Below are 19,979 nucleotides of genomic sequence, written 5' to 3'. Positions count from 1 at the left end.
AACTAAATGTCGATAATCAGGCAAATTTCTCAAAATGTCAACAACATTATGCAAATTGTTTTGTGACATTTGTGGCATGACGACTATCTCATTCAACTACTTAATTGATTAGCTGTAGCGGTTTTTTGTGTTATATGAAAGTATGTTTGTCACTTTGATGGTAAAAAAACGGTACACTTTCGGTGTGTTTTGGGAGGATGCTATTACACCATATTTTGTTCAATACATCAATAAGCAGCAGTTTCAAGAGACTACAAATGCCATGTATTGAAATGGTAAAAATATATGCACATTCGGAATGACTAAATTAGTGTGATCAAACCCTTCAATCTAGCTTTGTGACCGTGACGCCCTTTCTTGTGGTGTGTTCTCTGTAGGCTTTTTGCTTTCCCCTGTGGTCCCAGCTCAACTCGGGTCACAAAACAAAGGAACAATGGATGTGTTTTGCTCAACATTTCTCTCTCATTTATTTGCTGATATTGATCTGGTCCATTTACTGTTTGTAATTAAACACAGAATTAGTGATCTTGTATTAAATGAAACTTGGAACTCAATACACACCCCTTGTATGTCAGTGGGTTACTTTGAAGCCTGTGTTTGTAGGTCTTGATTTTCACCAACTAGGACAACAGCAACTCTGATGAAATGTGTGAGGTCCACCACAAACATGTCAATTTATGGTTCTCTGTGTTCAAGATGAAATAACAACTCACACATACACAACACAGGTCAGTAGATATGTGTTAGCAGTATTTCTTGGTCTTTAAAATATTTTACAGCATCCTGTAAGGCCACGGCACTTTAGCATAAGACTGGAAATAGCCTGAAAATGTTCTGTCCAACCTGAACTGTAGTTCAGTCTGCAAATTAGAATAAATGTATAACAATAATCACTGGTTTTAAGGTGACTTATGTACAGTACTTAGTTTGTTTCTTTACATATACATTATAGGCTAGCATTAGCAGGAGGCTGCTTCCAAAATTGTGTGAGCACAGACTTTGATTAGCATCACCCAGACAAACTATGATAGTAAAAGTTGAGGTGCCCATGAAATAGAAAACAGTCCTGTTTGCCTCCTCATATTTAGATTTTTCCTGTCATTACAATTGGGTTATCACCATCCTAGATGGCACATTTTTGCTCAAGATAGAAATGTACTGTATACAGATAAAAACTGTACTTAATGGTTTCACAGATCACTGACAATCTTTATCTCTGTTATTGCTCCTTTGTATTGGGAAGATGTCTTCATGTCCTCCTCTGACCATTATCATATTTGCTGTAGCTTAAGTGCATGACAATTTGCTAACATCTCATGGATGTATTGAGTTTGATCCTAAAAGATGCATGAAAGTATGCAGGCATTGATGGATACATCAATTGAAATGGACACATCAGCTTTTGTATGGTACAGCTAGATGTCTTACCAGCTGACTCAACCAACTGGGATTTCACCACCAATTAGATATAAAAATGGTTTTCAAACAAGGTCTAAGGTACTATAAAAGTATCCGATGATGAACCGAAATTCAATATTGGTGGCATTGCACTGCCAAGGTGAGGTGCTTGCCAGGTTTGGCTCTTGGTGTCCTGGGTCTGAGTCACCTGAAAATCAAACTTTTACTCCTTAAGGCTCGTCTCATTGAACTATTGTTCTCCCTAGTATCATAAAGGTACAGATTGGGCTTCAGAAGTAACTGCTACCTGTAAAGCGTCATGCTGAAAGCTTCCAAGCTATCATGACATTTTCATATAAATGTAATCGATTTTGTCGATTTTATAGGCACATTTTCAAACACATCAGAAGTCCTTAACAGTGATAAATGTGCACAACAGAGCCAGAAAACATCTCCACAGTGCTGAAAGAGATGTGGGTTGATGAAATTCAGAAATTAAATGACAGAGAAGTAAAAGCAGCCCTTCTTTTAAGTGCTTTAATCGTTGTATAATTGCTTCAGCACACTACTCCAGACTCTCTGCATGCACACACATGCAAACACAAACAGAACACCATGTGCTACCTCTGACAACATCCTTTAATGAAATGTTGTGAATCCTTAATGAGTCTCAATGTCTTGTGATAAATTTCATAATTATTCAAGCTCACACAACTGAAGTAAGGAATTCATAAGTCAAAGCAAATTAGTTGGGATCCATTAGGGTTCAGTGTCTTGTAGGCACATTCACTTTATTAGCTCCTTACACCAATTGCCATAATTGGGAGCATATTTCATTCAGCTCTAACCCCACTTTACTGTATGACTGTTCGTTTGGTGCTTTATTTAGAGCAACACACTCCATACTGCAATAATGAAGTGTGGGAGATGATTTTGCTCCTGTGCCTAAATTGGGTTCTATATTTCTGAACAGCTTTGCTTTGCATTCTTCAAATTTGCTCATTGTTATTTAAACAAGGAATTTTACCATATCTACCTGATTCATCTGTCAGCGATTCATCTTGACTAACACGAAGAAGCAGTTAGAAGCAGTGATATCTGTTCACATTAATGTGGATGAAGACAAGACAATAATGAAAGAAGTTTTTGTCTTTTTATGAGGTGGCCATGGTCTGAGCATGCTCTTTGTTGATCAGTGGCATACGACAGAGGGGATAATTTCTTTAGGATGACTGATGATGACTTCCACTCACAGATGCCTCTCTTGTTTGTCTTTGGGTTCGTCTTACCCTTGCTCCCTCTCCCCCTTGCTCTGACAACCTGCAAGACATCTTAGATGAGAGACATTCTTCCCACGGATTCACCAACTCTCAGACATGGAAGAATGATCACCAATGTCTCTCTGTTTTACAATGAGACCATGGAAAACTGATGGCAGGGAGTGGAGGAGTTGGTTTAGCATCAGGATTTGTGAAGATTAGGGACCAAGAACAAATATGTTTCAAACTGTTGAGCTCATTACAGCATTTATTTGAAAGAATGCAACTTGAATTAATTTGAAATAAAGGATTTTAACAACTGTTTCAACATTTCAAAACTAATTTGAGCAGTGTATCATTGGAAATTTCATTGACATTTTTTTTTAACTTGTTCTAGATGTCTCTTGAGGAACCTCAGCAATGAGAGCATGACCCTTATTCATTCAGAACAGTAAGAGGTGTTTTAATGAAAAATGCATATGATTAGGATTTTTTGTGCTTGTTTGACATGTGTTTGTACTCTCTTATAGAGTATATAATTATAAAGTATAAGCCTTTGAGACGCACTGAGACATGGCAAAGCAATGGTTTGCTTAATCATCCCCACACATTTTTTTTTGTATTTTTAGGAGTTGTTTATCCACCTAACTGTAAAAAATAAACCTGTCTCCTTCTTTGTATGCTGTTTTTATCCTATGTCTAACGCTTCTACCTTAAATTTGATGATAACCATTTGTTATTTTTTTTAGCTGTATTTACTCAGTGGTAAAAGTTGTGCACACTAAGTAGCCACAAGTAAGTATGCAAGTGAATAACATCCTGAAAAGGAATATATGTATGCAGTAATCCCTTGCGCATTCACCTCATCGCGAAATATTAGTAGGTAGTCACATGATACCTTATGCGCATTCCATTGGCATTCTATTGTGGGAAAAGGTAATACAAATAGAAGGTGGTGTAATATCAGTACGGGAAGGGTTCATAAATGTTTGAATTACCGTAAATAATGAAGTATAGTTTGTCACTATATTGCGGAAATCGTTATTCGCGTGTGGTTCCTGGAATGCATTAACTGAGCAGCAGATGCACTGTATACATCTATCTATCTCTCCGTCTGTGTCTGTCTGTCTGTCTGTCTGCCTATCTACCTACCTACATACAAACCAGTGACGTGCGGGTCAGCAGAGGCAGGTGAGGCACGGCCTCACCTACCATCATGAAAGAAAAAAATGGAAAATCAAATAAATAACTTAATAATAATAATAAATTAAATGCTAATATTTATCCAGCGATATGTATTATAAACTTATTTTCCGTTTAACGTCACAATTTTTAGGTTAATTTTATTCAAAATTGCTGAATTTTCATATTTACCGCTGCAATACGGAGCAGAGACCTGCAGTGAGGCACCAGTCAGCTGTGCCTCACTATGAATTGCGCAACAGCTCAGATAGCTGTGCTGGTAGCTATACAGTGACACTGTAATGCTATCTCTTTATATGTTGTTATTAAAATGTTCAGACACATTTGCTCTATGAACTAAATTCCCGTAATTTAGCTATTGTATATAATGTAGTGTTATTGTGTCAACAGCTGTATGTGTGTAACGTCTTTATTGAGTTGAGTGGTCCTGAAACCGCTGTGAAAACGCACTAGGTGAGGCACAAAAATACCCGTCCTCGTGGTGATCCCAGGGATTCGTCCTGGGACTCCTCAGCCGAAGAATAAGTGAATGTAGGCTACGATCTACATTAAGTCAAGTGCAGCAATTTTTTTTTTTCTGCTCGCCTATTCAAATGGAGGATTAAATATTACAAACTGAAGGAAGATAAGGACAATTTCTATAAATAAGTTATTGATGCGTTTGTTCAGTGGGAGCGGCGCATGTACTTCATTTACAAGTAAACCTGACATTAATAGGTAGGTAACAACATTACGTTTTTTTAATCAAATATGCTTATTTGTGGCGTAAGACATCTGTTTTGTTAGGAGAAGAAATCACTATACATTGACTTTCCAGTTAACATAATTTTAGAGTTTCATAACTGTTCCAAAAATGTTCATGTTTGTGAGCAGAAAGTCCAAACAGCAGGAACGAGACAGAAAACGGCAATGATTTCTTAGTGAAACTAGCTGGCTAGCATGATCAGGCTGTCCAGTTATGGTTTCTGTTTGGAATGGGACAATCGATGTAGTATCCAAAATGCTTGTCATACATCAGACCAAAACGGTCTTTAACTAACTACATACAGTTCTATTCATGTAGTCAGCTAACAGAACTATCACTTCTCTAAAATTTCTTTTCCACTTGCTCTTTTGACAGGTGCTTTTTCCTTTAACGTTAGCTCCTTTCCCAATCTCACGATGAGTTAGCTTTCTTTCTCCAGTTAGCCTGCTAACATTCATCTATGCCCTCGCAATGCCTGCCCAGCACTATCCATGATTTTCCAACATAAAGTCTTTACGTCACCACATTAATTTCTGAACCCTGGCAAAAGTGGATACAATCCAGTGAGGATCCTCGGCAAGACCCTTAATGCTATACCAGCCTACCTCAAAAATGAGCAAGTAATATCAGCTAAGACATCGGCCGGGTCAACAAGGTCCGCATCAGTTGCTAGGGAACCAGGGCAATCTGATGAGAAACGGGTTGCTGGAACACGACACACATGGACAAGGGCAGACAATACAGAGTTGTTGGAAGACTACTATACGAGTAACCCAAGAGAGAGGGGATATATGGGGTGGATTGGGACCAATGGATGCTTTGAAACCCATAATCAAGGCTAACAAAGAAATAGCTGTAAGCCCAGTGTTTTAACATCCGTAACCAAACACTGCTTTCACAACTAGAGATTGATGAAATACTACAACAGTGCTACGGCAAGGGGGAACCAGGTCAGTGGGGGGGAATTCACCATCAACCCCACAATCCGAGATTGGGTACCAAGTCCCAAGAGATATAGACAGCCTGACTTGAAAAGCAAGAACATGACCCAACTGGAAACCTGGAGCCTCCAACAAATACTGAAGCTGAGTTGTCAAGTACCTTCAGAAGATCTGTTAATAGATTTGAATGCTGCAATAAGTGCCATCCCCACAGGGAACATGAATGAAACCAGCAAGCTGATTCAAAGTACAGCAACAGTAATCCTCGAGATGCTGGGATATAAGATCAATACAAGGCATAGCAAGCAATACCCTCCATAGAGGAGATGGTTAGAGGCCAAGATAAAGGCGACAAGGAGTGAAGTCAGCCAGCTGGCTGAGCTGCAGAAAGGGAATATGGTGAATAAAGGGGAAATACAACAAGCTCTCCATACCTGAAGCACTAGAAACTGCCAAACAGATCCTAACAGTTCTGGATAAGAGATACACAAAGGAGATAGAGGCCATGAGAATAATAGGGGCGGCAGTGGCTCAGTGGTAAAGCGGGCGGTAGAGCAGGTCGTCCTATGATTTGAGATCGGCGGTTCGATTCCCGCTCCCGCCCCCCCAAAAATACCCGGAGGTGAGCTAACAGTGGGAGGTGTCAGCTCATCTCCGGAGCACTGCCGAGGCACCCTTGAGCAAGGTGCCGTCCCCTTTACAAATTGCTCATTTGAGGCGCACCAAGAAGGAGCTGCCTGCCACTCTACCTCCCCTGCATGCCTACAGGCCCCTTTGTGTGTGTGTGTGTGTGATACAGGGGCCTGTACTCACATATATGTATGCATGCGTTTGTAATCAGTAGCTAGAGTGTGCTCTCTTAATTTCCCTTCCGGGATCAAACCTGTATATAAAATTAAAAAAAAAATTAAACAAAACCTTCTCCACTCAGCCAGCAAAGGTCTGCTCTCAGTGGCAGGGAGATTACAGCAGCTGGTCATACCCACCAAGAGCTGAGGTGGGGAAATACTGGAAGGGCACATGGGAAAGAGAAGCATCACACAACACTGATGCCCAGTGGCCAGTGGACCTGAGAACTGACCACAGCAGTCTCCCAGAACAAGAACCAGTAACCATCTCAATGGTAGAAATCCAAGAAAGAATGTCAGAGGTGGTATCAGATGGTATCTAGAAGAGACAAAATGATCAGAACTGAAAGAGTTGACCTACCAGGGGGCAGGATAGGAGACATCCAGGACAGATACAAATGCCTTGGAAACCCACAGGCTAATGGCAATAATGAGAAGGCTGCAAGGAAGTTAACCACAGCCAAATACATCCAGAGAGTAAGGCAAGTCCTGAGAAGTCCGCTGATTGGTAATAACAAGGTCCGAGCCATCAACACATATGCACTGCCAGTAATCAGACACCCCGCTGGGATCACAGGCTGGCCAAAGGAGGAGATAATAGCCACAGATATCAAGACTAGAAAGTTCCTCAACATGCATGGAGAGTTTCACCCCAAGTCCAAAACCCTGAGGCTGTACACTAAGCGGAAAGAGGGAGGCCAAGAACTAGTGAGCATCAGGGCCACTGTCCAGGATGAAATATCGAAAATCCAAGAGTACATCAGGAAGATGGCACCAAAAGATGAACTGCCCATTGAATGACTCAGACAGTAGAAACCTCATGAGAGAGGAGGAGGAGACAACATGGAGGGACAAGCCCCTACATGGCATGTACCACTGTCAGATAAAGGAAAAGGCTGATATCAAGAAGACCTACCAATGGCTGGATAAATCTGGACTGACAGATAGCACAGGGGCACTAACCACGGCAGCACAAGAACAGCCCCTAAGTACAAAAGTAACAGAGGCCAATATCTACCACTGTGGATCTGACCCAAGGTACAGGCTATGTAAAGAAGCCCTAGAGACAGTCCAGCAGGTCGTAGCAGGGTGTAAGATACTAGCCGGATCAGCATACATGGTGGTTGAGAACAACAAGGCTAAGATCCTGTGGGACTTCAGCTTCCAGACTGACAAACAGCTGCTGGCTAACCAATAGTGGTGGTGGACAAACAGCAGAAGAGAGCAGTAGTGATAGATGTGGCAATTCTTGCTGCCGTCAAAATCAAGAAGAACGAACACGAAAAGATTGAGAAGTATCAAGGGTTGAAAGAACAGCTGGAAAATATGTGGAAGGTCGAGGATAACGTGGTCCCCGTGGTAGTAGAAGCACTTGGGGCAGTGACCTCCAAACTGGGAGAGTGGCTCCAGCTGACTTCTGGAACAACATCTGAAGCCTCAGTCCAGAAGTAGGCAGTACTAGGAACAGCTAAATTACTGTGTAGAACCCTCAAACTCCCAGGCCTCTGGTAGAGGACCTGAGCTTGAGGATGATACAGATACCACCCTACAAGGGTGAGAGGGACTTTTTTTTTTTTAGACTCTGAGTTTTGAGCAGCAGGAAGATAATTGCTCATAGAATCCAAATACCGGTGATTGGTGGTTGTGGCTTATGACTGCTGAAACTGCTGAGGCTACTGAAATGATTAAGTTGTTAGGACTTAGTGATGAAGGGGAGATGAGGGTTGTGTGTGTGTGTGTGTGTGTGTGTGTGTGTGTGTGTGTGTGTGTGTGCGTGCGTGCGTGCGTGCGTGCGTGCGTGTGTGTGTGTGTGTGTGTGTGCGTGCGTGCGTGTGTGTGTGACAGCAACATGAATGAACTAGATGCACAAAGAGAATCAGATGGCAGCAAGATGATTGGCTAAGAATACAGGTGTGTCTTTGGGTATTGGATAGATGTGACTAAGGTGATGAGAGTAGCTGATATCTGATAGCCAGCGACAGAGAGGGAAGCAAATTAAGAGTAGGCAAGTTGGGAAGGAATGAGAAATACATTAGGGCCCAAGTGTGTGGAGAAATGCCCAACTGTCCTGTAACTGGTGGTTTATTAGGTTGAACAGGAACTTCTAGTCTTTATGTCATTGTGAGACGTTATGTTAGAATGTTGGCATAAAAATTGTGGATATATTTTCTATTGTTGATGTCAATAGACTAGGATTACCCATTGCTGAGGGTTCAACTCAATTTTATGTTTTTGTGGTAATTGAAACCATTTACAAATTTTTTTCACAAGAGTCCTTTCTGTAACGTCTTAATTTCATTTTTTCCACATCATTGACATGTTTGTCCAAAAAACCTCCACTATGGAGCTGACCTGATTGGAAGGTAATAAAAATCTAAGTTAAACAAAAGAAAGAAATAAGCCGCATTCAAGAATGCATCCGCAGGCACGTATGTGCGCGCACACACACACACACACACACACACACACACACACACACACACACACACACACACACACACACACACACACACACACACACACACACACACACACACACACACACACACAGAATAGAACCCTTATCATCCCCATTTCATTTAGAGTTGATTGCTGTCGGATTATAATGCAATCACCATGCTGTGTGAGCTGTAACTATGGGAACTGGTTTTAACTGTTTATCTTGCCAGAGATCTTAATTTAAGTTTGAACACTCTGGATCACTTAGATGTGAGAGACATGGGAAACTGAGAAAAAGGGGACAACAAAGAGAAGGGAAGGAATGGGAGAAGTGGACGAAAATGGAGAAACAGACACTTTCTTGTTCTTTCTGTTGTATTACATGTGCAATTTAATTTGTCTTGCAGAGAGAAAATCAATTTATGATGACAATCTGTGGGGTAGTAATGAAAGCAGTGGAGTTCCTTTGCCATGGGAAAGTTTCTGCCGGAGAATGCCACTAATCTTGGCAAAATGAATCATTCACACTTTATTTGGACATCTGTGCTAACCCCCACCCTCCTCCTCCAGACTTTCATTCATTTGTGACAGTTTTATTACAACTTGTGCAGGTGGCTGGAGGCGCAGGAGCCAAGAAGAATGCTTCATGGAGATAGTCCAAAATGTTGAAGAGTTGTTGAGTTTGTAATGATGCTTCTTCCATGCACTATGGCTGTCACTGGGACATTCTTTACTAATATTCCCCTCCATATCTGAAAAGTATTTGTCCTGTTGCAGAATGCCTCCCACTCTGCTGCAGTTGACTCAACAAAGATGTTTGACTTTAAGGTGTGAACAAACCCAGATTAACGGCTCTGAGGCTCTGACTCTGTGTAAGCCTGAACTAACTCCATCCTAAATACAGGAAATTGCTGCCACAGTATCCATTGTGTAGTTTGGAAGCGGCTTTATCACCATTTTGGCATTCCAAAGATTCTTACAAAATATCTACAAGTGTAGTCTTTTTCCATTAACAACTAAGTCCAAGTATTTTATGTTCGTTCTCGGTATTTTTTGTAAAGCAATGTCAAATACACACTAATTAGTCATCAGCAAGGCTCCTTCTTGAATATACAAATATCAATTCTTATATTTTATGTTTGCATATAATGAGCCTAAAAACAACTTCAGGAAAAGTGCATTGGTAATGTTAATTTGGTAGCTAACTGCATGCTCTGCTGCAGCATTATACTGCATGTAAACGTAGCTGCAGATGTGATTTTAGCCCACTCTTCCATAACACTTAACAACTCACTGCTTGCACATGCACATATGTTGGCTGCAGGTTTTTCTAGTTTGTCTCTGGCACCGTGGCTCCTTGCCAGCTGCTGTCAATCAAATACAGACACACCACTTCATTTAGCTGAGATCAGAAGGAACGTTTCAGATTTTTGACAATTTACCTTTTATCCCACTTTTAATAGTCAAAAACAATTATCTTGCATTGAAATAGCATGTTTTTGATTTCACAAAAAAGGATGACTGAAAGGCTTTTTCACTTGGATTGTAGTCATACACATGCTGTTATTGGTTGGCAACAATAGTAATGCTGCCAGTATGCATGCATGCATGGCTTTTTGCATCATGTCTTTTTTGTTTGGAGCATTTTTCTACCTTTTTTTTAAAAAGTAGGATTCTTTGGGCTGCAGTCTTCATGAAAAAAGCCACCAAATACATATGACAATGGACCGTGACCATTTCTTTAGTTTTCACTATCTCACTAAGTTTTTCCCTAGGAAGTAATGTCTTTTCTTCAAAATGTTAGCTCAAAATTCAAGGTTATTGATTTATACACATTCACTCTTTAGTGTTGAAGAAACAGCCATAAATTGTATTTAATTGGAGTTTGATGGAATTTTTTTGTGTTTACAGATGAAGACTCTTTTGATGTCATGTATATTGTTTTGTGTTAAAAGAAACATTCCATAATGTTTATTTAACCATTTTCCTTCATCATCATAATTACTGGCTATATTTTTATATCCCTATATGCTTTATGTTTAATAATAAATATGTTTACCGTCACGGGAGGCGGAATACGGACCCAAATGCAGGACACCAAAAGCAAATTTTTTCTCCATCATTTAATAACAAACTCAAAAATACTTCATACAGACAAGAGTTACAAAATCAGAAACTACCAACAAAACTAGAGAAAACAAACAAGCCCCGAGCTCTCATCGAGCCAGGCTTAAAAAGCCTTTTGGGTCATTAGCACCAAAGCAAGGAACGGGAGCAGACTGGAGCTGGGGCGCAAGAACGGGATCAGACTTGGGCTGGGGCGCAGGAACGGGAGCAGACTCGGGCTGGGGCGCAGGAACGGGAGCAGACTGAAGCTGGGGCGCAAGAACGGGAGCAGACTGGAGCTGGGTCGCAGGAACGGGAGCAGACTCGGGCTGGGGCGCAGGAATGGGAGCAGACTGAAGCTGGGGCGCAAGAACGGGAGCAGACTGGAGCTGGGGCGCAGGAACGGGAGCAGACTGGAGCTGGGGCGCAAGAACGGGAGCAGACTCGGGCTGGGGCGCAGGAACGGGAGCAGACTCGGGCTGGGGGTGCAGGAACGGGAGCAGACTCGGGCTGGGGGCGCAGGAACGGGAGCAGAATCGGGCTGGGGGCGCAGGAATGGGAGCAGACTCGGGCTGGGGCGCAGGAACGGGAGCAGACTCGGGCTGGGGGCGCAGGAACGGGAGCAGACTCGGGCTGGGGGCGCAGGAATGGGAGCAGACTCGGGCTGGGGCGCAGGAAAAGGCTGGCGTCCGGCCGTGGGGACCGGAACAGGCGGGGTTCGAGACGTGGGCACAGGAGCAGGCTGGCATCTGGGCACGGGGACCTGAGCGGGCACTGGAACAGGTTCGAGGCCAAGCAGAGAAGGTGGAGCTGGAATTCCAGCGTAAGCTGCCAGCCATGCCCAGGTGTCTCTTGCCCGCTGTCTCCACTTGACAGCCTGTTCCGGATTCTAGGACTTGCTGCTGGTTAGGGCAGCAAGAAAGTCGCTGTCCGCTGGGTCCAGTTCTGGCTGTTTCGCTCTGTCAAGGGAGTCAGAATATGGACCCAAATGCAGGACACCAAAAGCAAATTTTTTCTCCCTCATTTAATAACAAACTCAAAAATACTTCATACAGACAAGAATTACAAAATCAGAAACTACCAACCACACTAGAGAAAACGAATCAGTCCCGAGCTCTCATCGAGCCAGGTTTAAAAAGCCTTATTGTCATTAGCACCAAAACAAGGTCAGGTGTGACGATCAGAAAGGGTGTGTGGATGAGTCTCAGGTGTGGAGCCGTGGCTCCACCCACAAGCTCGGCCTCCCCCTGCCACACACCAGCACTGCCACGCCGAACCGTGACAGTTAACTAATGTTTCTTTAGTTAACCTGACCTTTTGGATGTTGTGTCCCTGTAGCGATACACAAATACCTCCTTTTGGTTGAACTGAAACAAACATTTTCACTTGAAAATTGAGCTCAGCACAACGCAGACACAAGCAATGTTAGTACTGGAACAAATTTGTGAAATCCTCCATTCTCCTGAGCCTGTTTTTACAAGGGTCCTTGACCTTATGTCTAAAACTTTATTTTAAATGTCTGAAAAATCCTTTATCAATAAGAATTTATTGGTAGTTTCAATAAAAGCAAGAGTTGAAATCTCTAAATCGGAGATAAGTTCAGCTAAAATAATTAAAGCTACATTATTCTGAACATAATAACATTAAATTAATTTCCATGTGCCCTCACCACTTCCTCTGATGACCCGTATTTACCAGAACACAAGTTGACTGAATTGTAAGCCTATGTGTGAAATGGAAATAAGTTGAAGTGGCGAGGTCAGTGATCAATAGGAAGTTAATTAATGAAGGGTATGCAATGTTGTGAAGAATGGATTTCCGATTGCCTATGATTGTGCTACAATCATTGAAATGTCACCAGCCATTTAAAAGAAAATCTACCCACCTTTAATTTACCTTGAATTTCTAACCAAATAAAGAAAAATATTTTGCTTTGCTGACAACATCCACTCATGCTGAAGGAAGCACTTTTGCGGACTCTATAGTTCAGTTGAGAAAAAAATGTATTAATTTGCAAGTCTTCATGTCTAAATGTTTTGCATAGTGGCGAAGACTGTGGTCCAGATCTGCCACCAGAGGTGACGTATCAAACCCAGAAATGGAGGGGAGAAAGCTGGTACCAGTCAAGATGACATAGCTTAGAGCAATGCTTGTTCTCCAACAGGCCTGTTTATGGCTGAGGCCACTACAGGAAAATAAAATGATAAAATAAGGATGAAACTTACTCAGGAATGACAAATCAGTGAGTAACATGTGTTCATCTTTAGAGAACCGACTTCCTCACAAAAGACTCTTTAAATCATTAAACTCATTTAATGTATGTATTTATATTATTATATCTGTGTATCACTTTTAATTTACAGTTGTCTGTATGAGGTCATCAGAGCAACATGACCAAACAACCAGATGATGTTACTTTGCTGTTGATGGGTTTAATCAAAAAGTGCTCAAATCTGTTTTAATCAAATTCCCATCATAGGAAGAGAACCCTGACATAGCCACCCCTTGTATTTATTTTTTTCAATCGGATATTATTTCTGTTCTTCTCGGGCCTTTACTAATTTGTACAACATCTATAACAGCTTTTTAGATGTCAACACACAATCCTACAACAGTTCTGAATGTGGTGGTTTGGATACCCCAAAGAGAACATATATACAGTGCGCCCTCGTTTCTTACGGTTAATGCGTTCCAGGGACCACACGCGATTGAGGAATCCGCGATCGAGATCACAATCTATTTATCTTATTATTTATGGTAATTTAAACGTTTATGAACCCTCCCCATACTGATATTAAACCACCTTCTATCTGTATTACCTTTTCCCACACTCTGATAGACTGTTCAAAGCACTTTCGTGTGTCATGAATGGAACAGAGTGCACTTCAGGATGCCGTCAGTTAGTAGAATGTGCGTACGGTATCACATGACTACCTACTAAAAATCCACGATGAGGTGGAGTCGCAATCGTTGATGCAAGGGCGTATACTTATTGAGACAGTGATTACAAAGAAATAAAATGAAAGTCTAACCAGATATCCTGAATGAATGGAGAGGTGGGAGGTAAAAGACCCATACTACGACATCATAACAAGATGGCGTCATGTAGGAAAAGCAGAAACAGTAGCAGAGGTGGAGATTCAAAGCATCAAAGGATACAAAATCAACATATGTGAGGACATACTGTCAGATGAGCTGAACATTTTTTATACACACCTTGATCTCCTAGACAAACTGTCATCCGTAAAGTCCATACTGCCCCCGGGAAAAAAACACAGAACAACTTACTGCTCAACATCAATAAAACTGAGGGGCTGATTGATTTTAGAAACAGGGAGGTGCATACCGATACCTCAATAAACCTGAGGAGGAGCATCCGAAGCTGGTTAAATCTATCCATGGGACTTTAAGTTTCTTGAAGACGTTTCACCTCTCATCCAAGAGGCTTCTTCAGTTCAGAACAGTTCACAACTGAAGAAGCCTCTTGGATGAGAGGTGAAACAACTTCAAGAAACTTTCAAGAAACTTTCTTAATGTCCAGTGGATTGATTTAAACAGATCTGGATAACTATGACGTGGATAATTGAGAATCTACACGGACATCTGAGGAGGAGCAGGTAAACACTTTTAGGCTCCTGAGAATTAACATTCCTGTTCGGGAAACATAAGAGTACATTTCCATGCCAACCTATTAACATTTCTAAAGGAGCAATAGAAACCATCCTGAATGGAAGCATTATAAACTGGTTTGTGCACAGCTGAGGAGAGGAGTCCTTTGGCTGGTGATGAAACCTGCCCAAAATTTTACTGGTACTGTATTTGCTGAACATTTGTGATAATGTTGGGGTTAGGTGATGATGTGTCATGATAAGAAGTTCAGCTTGTTTGCTTAACGTTTGAAGTTTTTAATATGTTTATCCCCACATATATTTAAAAAATTATTTCAATAGCTGGTTATGAATCAAGATGCTGTCGGCCTTGTTTGCTTTACTGTAATCTTCATTCCTGACATTTGACCAGCTTTGATCTAGACCACAAAGGCGCCAAGAAGAGGTTCAGCTTTAAAAAGTGTTTTAATATTCAGATGAAGTGGGCAAGAATAGACAAGAAGTCCTAATGTATATATGGTTAATGTAACATGTTTAAGCAGTGGAGATGAAGCTAATGAAATTGTGAGCTATTTAAGATAGAACTATGCATACACAGAACATAATCAGTATCTTGTCCTTGACCCAAGCAGAAGCAAGATTTCTTTGAAAATAGATGAGGCCATTTTTTGTTATTGCATGTAGAACATTACTGCAGTATTGTTCAAGCTCCAAAAGTTTGCATTAGAAAAGTTGTGCTGTGAAAGAGAACAAGGATAAAAATTAAGTTCTGATTACAATTACGGGACGTGACACTTAGCTGATTTCAAATCAGTGAGGCCAAATTTCACAAAGCCTGTCAATGGTGGCAGCAAGCTCACCAGATCCCTCCCCAATCAAAAGTTTGCTCTATATAATTTTACACAATCAGATTTCTCCACAGTCATCCAGTGCAATCAGGTAATCAGAGGGGAGCATTAACAAGACAAATGGGGTTTAAAAAGTGGGTGCACTCTGTTTGCAGGAACTTCCTATGGAGAAGCCCCCTCCCCTTCTTGATTACTCCTATCACCCTCATACAGCGCGACATCAATGCCAAACAGCTTCCTACTACAGTACAGGCAGTATGTTCAGTAGAACCCAATGTGATTGACTTTACATGTAAAATTAGACAGGTAAATTGTTACTCTTATTTATGTCAAGTGATTAACTGCTCCAACCTAGAGTTTCATTGAATCAGTCATATTGTGTACAGTAATGGCACTGCAGCTCTTTTCTTTTCTCACTTTCCATTCTCTCTGCGTTCATTAATTCTGTGATCCAGATTGCACAGTCAGGGGCTATTTATGCCAGGATGCACTTTCACTCCATGTATGCAGATGCAGCATGTGACTGGATTTATGCTGACGGCTGTCTGTCTTCTTTTCACATTGCATGAGTGATTACAGTTTTCCCTTGATAAGCTCTATGTGTTGCACTGTAGAATCCAAGAATACTGTTAATACAACAATGGGAAGACAGCAGCTGTTCTTATATTCATTAATTTCTGCTGCCAATTAATGTGGGCTGCACCTTTGAAGAAATATTTAAATATTAGTGTAAATTATCCGCTAAGAACGTCTTCAATCAAACATTATCCAAAAAAATCATAAGCTATCAAAAGTAATGTTTTTTACCTGTCATATGAGTGAAGAAAAAAAAGAAAGAAAAACAGTTTAAACTAAGTAGATTATTCTTAAGAGTTTACCTCCACACAGAGGTTTTTTCACTATTCTTGTTCACCTGTCTTTCAGGAGGTATGCTCAAAATTAACAGAATTTGCTGGAAGAGGCAGGATAACACCAGAAGAAATATTAAACAGATTTTTGTGATCAAGCAGCGGAAAATGAAGACTGAACCAGGGGCCATATTTTCCCTAGAGGGCACAAATATATATCCAACGCCCATGCACATTTCCTCATTGTATATGATTACATCCTTGGATGTGCTGGGACACATCATCAGCAATGTTTTCTGTGATCACTGGGTGTTTTGGGTCTCAACTTCAAACAGCCTCCCTCAGGTGCTCCAGCTGGGGTTGTCCCAACAACTCACTTCTTGGGCCTTTTAATCCAGCTCTACCCTTGAGGGTCTTTCTGCAGCCTTTGTGGTGGACTTGATTGTTCTCTTCTTTGCAGCCTCTGTGATGCCAAGCAAGGTGTAGATCTTGCAAAGGGAGCAAGTCACAAAACCTCAACATCTCACATCTAGGCTCACAGGGGGGTTTCAAGCCTTCCATCCAGCATTTCCCACATGAAATCATGGTATTTGAGCAACTTGCACTCAGAGCTCCCAGTCCGATGCAAACACAAGCAGTCTGAGTGCTGTTGTTTTCTGTAATTGTGACCTCTCCCCAGATTTCACAAAAGGCATTGTCCTCTTCAGACATATTTGTTGTTGGCCACTGCCCTGGAGATGTTCTCAGCCACTATTTTCAGTACTTGACTGTGACGCCAGCAGAAGCATCCTTTCCTGGGGGCTACCTGGCAGCTGCTCAGGATATGTCCCCATGTGCCCTTTCCAATAGTGAATATATTGGTAGAAGGACGCTGAGTTTTGAACTGCCAGGCAGGAGGCCTAGAGAAAGACCAAAGAGGAGGTTTATGGATGTAGAGAAAAGGGGCATGAAGGTAGTTGATGTGAGAGAAGAGGATGCAGAAGACAGGGTTAGATGAAGGCAAATGATTCGCTGTGGCGACCCCTGAAGGTAAAAACCCGAAAGGAAAAGAAGAGGAAGACTCTTACACAAGATGTGCACGTTAGCTAGAATGGGTAGCACATGGTAGATGGCTTGGATGATGAACTTGATACGCTGTGTGTCTGCCTTCAGATGCCATTCCAGGTCAGTGTTCTCTCCAACCATCCGTCCTACCTCACTGTAGCCTGCTACTGCTGCATGCTCACCATCCTGCTAGTTTCACATTCATTCATTCATTCATTTTATTTATTTATTTATTTCAGGCAAGGCAAGGAAAAACAAAACAAAAAACAACAACAACAAAATAATTAAATAAGCAAATAATAAATAAAGATCATATCTCAACAATACAATTTTGCCTGAAAGGGAGTGGGAAGAAGAAAACTTATGTAATCCCACCCCAGTTCCTGATTCAGAGGTCAACACACTGGGTTCACTCATACTACGAAGATTCAAACGATATACCAACAATGGTAATGTACAATATACCAACAACGGTAATGGACAAATGCCAACAACAGTAATTAACAAATACCAATGATGATCAAGAAACACTGAGCACATGTTAACAAACAGAATAGCAGTTTGAGTTAACGACCCTCATCTCTATATTTTGACCAGAGATGGTGTTTATAAAGCAGTTTGAATTGACTTGTACTTTTGCATTGCTTGTGTTGTAAGTCCAGATTGTTCCAGAGTTTCACTCCGCACACAGACACACAAAAACGTTTGCGTGTGGTTTGAGCTTTCTGCAATGAAAAATATCCAAACCCTCTCAAGTTGTGAGCCCTGACTGGAGTTATAAAAAATCGTTGGAGGTTTGGTGGTAATAATTTATTATTTATTTAATGCTTTATATAAAACTATATATAAATAAATAAATATATATATATATAAAACATTCTCAATATCTTGTTGAAGACAAGAGGGTGTCTCTACTTACCTTGTGCCAGATCATACAGTAGGATGGCTCCCAGGCCAGCTCATCCAATGACCGCCGTGCCCAACAGTACATTGTTTCTTAGCCAGGACGGTACAGTTCAGCCAACACTGTACTGTACTGGATGTATAGTTACAATGAGTAACCCTTTCTAAAGCCAGCACCATTTGAATGTTATGCTTCCCAATCTCACTCTCAAATTTAAAGTTCCCATAGTACATAGATATATACTTAATTTATCTTGAGGAAAATTACGTATACCATCTGCTCAAATACATTCACACAGTATTCAAGACAACAGTGAAGGAACACAGAAATGCATTTGTTCGTCTTCTTGACCGCTTCTTCGCCTTTTGTGGATCATGAGGGTTGGTGGACCTTAATGCAGCTGATTTACAGGACACTCCGAGCGCAACACCAGTGCATTTCAGAGCCACACGAAAGACAACAACCACTCACTCACATTCACACCTGCAGGCAGTTTGAAATGATCAATTCACCAAAGCTACATGTTTTTGGATGTAGGAGTAAGCCAGAGAACCAGGAGAGATCCCACGTACACAGAGGGAGAGCATACATAATCCACACAGAAAGGATTCAAACCCGGAACCTCCTAGTTGTGAGGTGACAGCACTACCCACCGCACCACTGTGCCTCCCAATAAATATAATTAAACATACATGCACAAAACAAGAAAATAAATACACTAAGTAGACAAGGAATATATAAAAACACAACTACGGACATAAACATACAGCAATAAAGAAACAGAAATACACAACTAAATAAACATATAAATACGCAACTACACAAACATATCTCAAGTCCATCTTGAGATAAACTTTTGCAGGAGAGTGCAGGATGGAGGAGGTACAGGACGGAATTTCAAGATGAGGTCCTTCATCTTTTAGGGTATGTGGTGTTGGTCCAGAGTGGTTTCCACCAGCATGTGTGGAATTGACCTATATGCATTGGCTAGGTCCAGCCACCGCACCGCCAGGTCTCCATTCCCCTACAGGCCTCCCTGATCAGCTGCATGACCAGCCTGGTGTGTCCCAGGCATCCTGGGACTACAGGAATGCTACCCTACTGAACTGCAGTGTCAATATACTTATTCTTTCAGAGAAAAACTTTCATTCTTCTGGCTAGAATGCTAAAGAAGACCTCGTTATTTGCGTGTTTTTCCAGGAACGCATTAACGTCGAGTAACAAGGGTGCACTGCAAAGAGAGACATGTAAACATTATTATATGTAGCTATTAATATACGCAAGTATAACAAGATGCACCAATTATTATACGCATTTTTATCTATGCAGGCAACATGCAGTAATAACTCTATGCAAGTACAACTATATGTACAGTATATTTTACTATATGCCCATATTACTATATACAGGCATTACTATATGCAAGTATAACTATAGACAGGTATCACTATTATGCAGGTATTGCCAGAAGCCAACGTCACTATACACAGGCATCCCACTGTTTGAAGAGGACATTCCTCACATGATGAGCTCTGCAGACCCTTAACAGATGTTACCAGGTTGTCCATACTCGATTTATTTATGGATCTGGGAAGTTTCAAGTTTAAATGAACTGTCCACAACAGCACGTAATTACCTCCACTGACAATAGATGGTGCATGCGTGCGTGCGTGTGTGTGTGTGTGTGTGTGTGCACATGTGTGTGTGTGTCCTTGTCTGTGTGTCTGTTAGGAAGAAGTATAACTGATGGTGTTCATCAGGGAGATGAATGAAGAAGAGCCACAGTTC

This window comes from Antennarius striatus, chromosome 7 (genome assembly GCF_040054535.1).
Source record: "Antennarius striatus isolate MH-2024 chromosome 7, ASM4005453v1, whole genome shotgun sequence".
NCBI lineage: Eukaryota > Metazoa > Chordata > Actinopteri > Lophiiformes > Antennariidae > Antennarius > Antennarius striatus.
The sequence above is the reverse complement of the archived record's forward strand: the minus strand, read 5'-3'. Positions refer to the sequence as shown.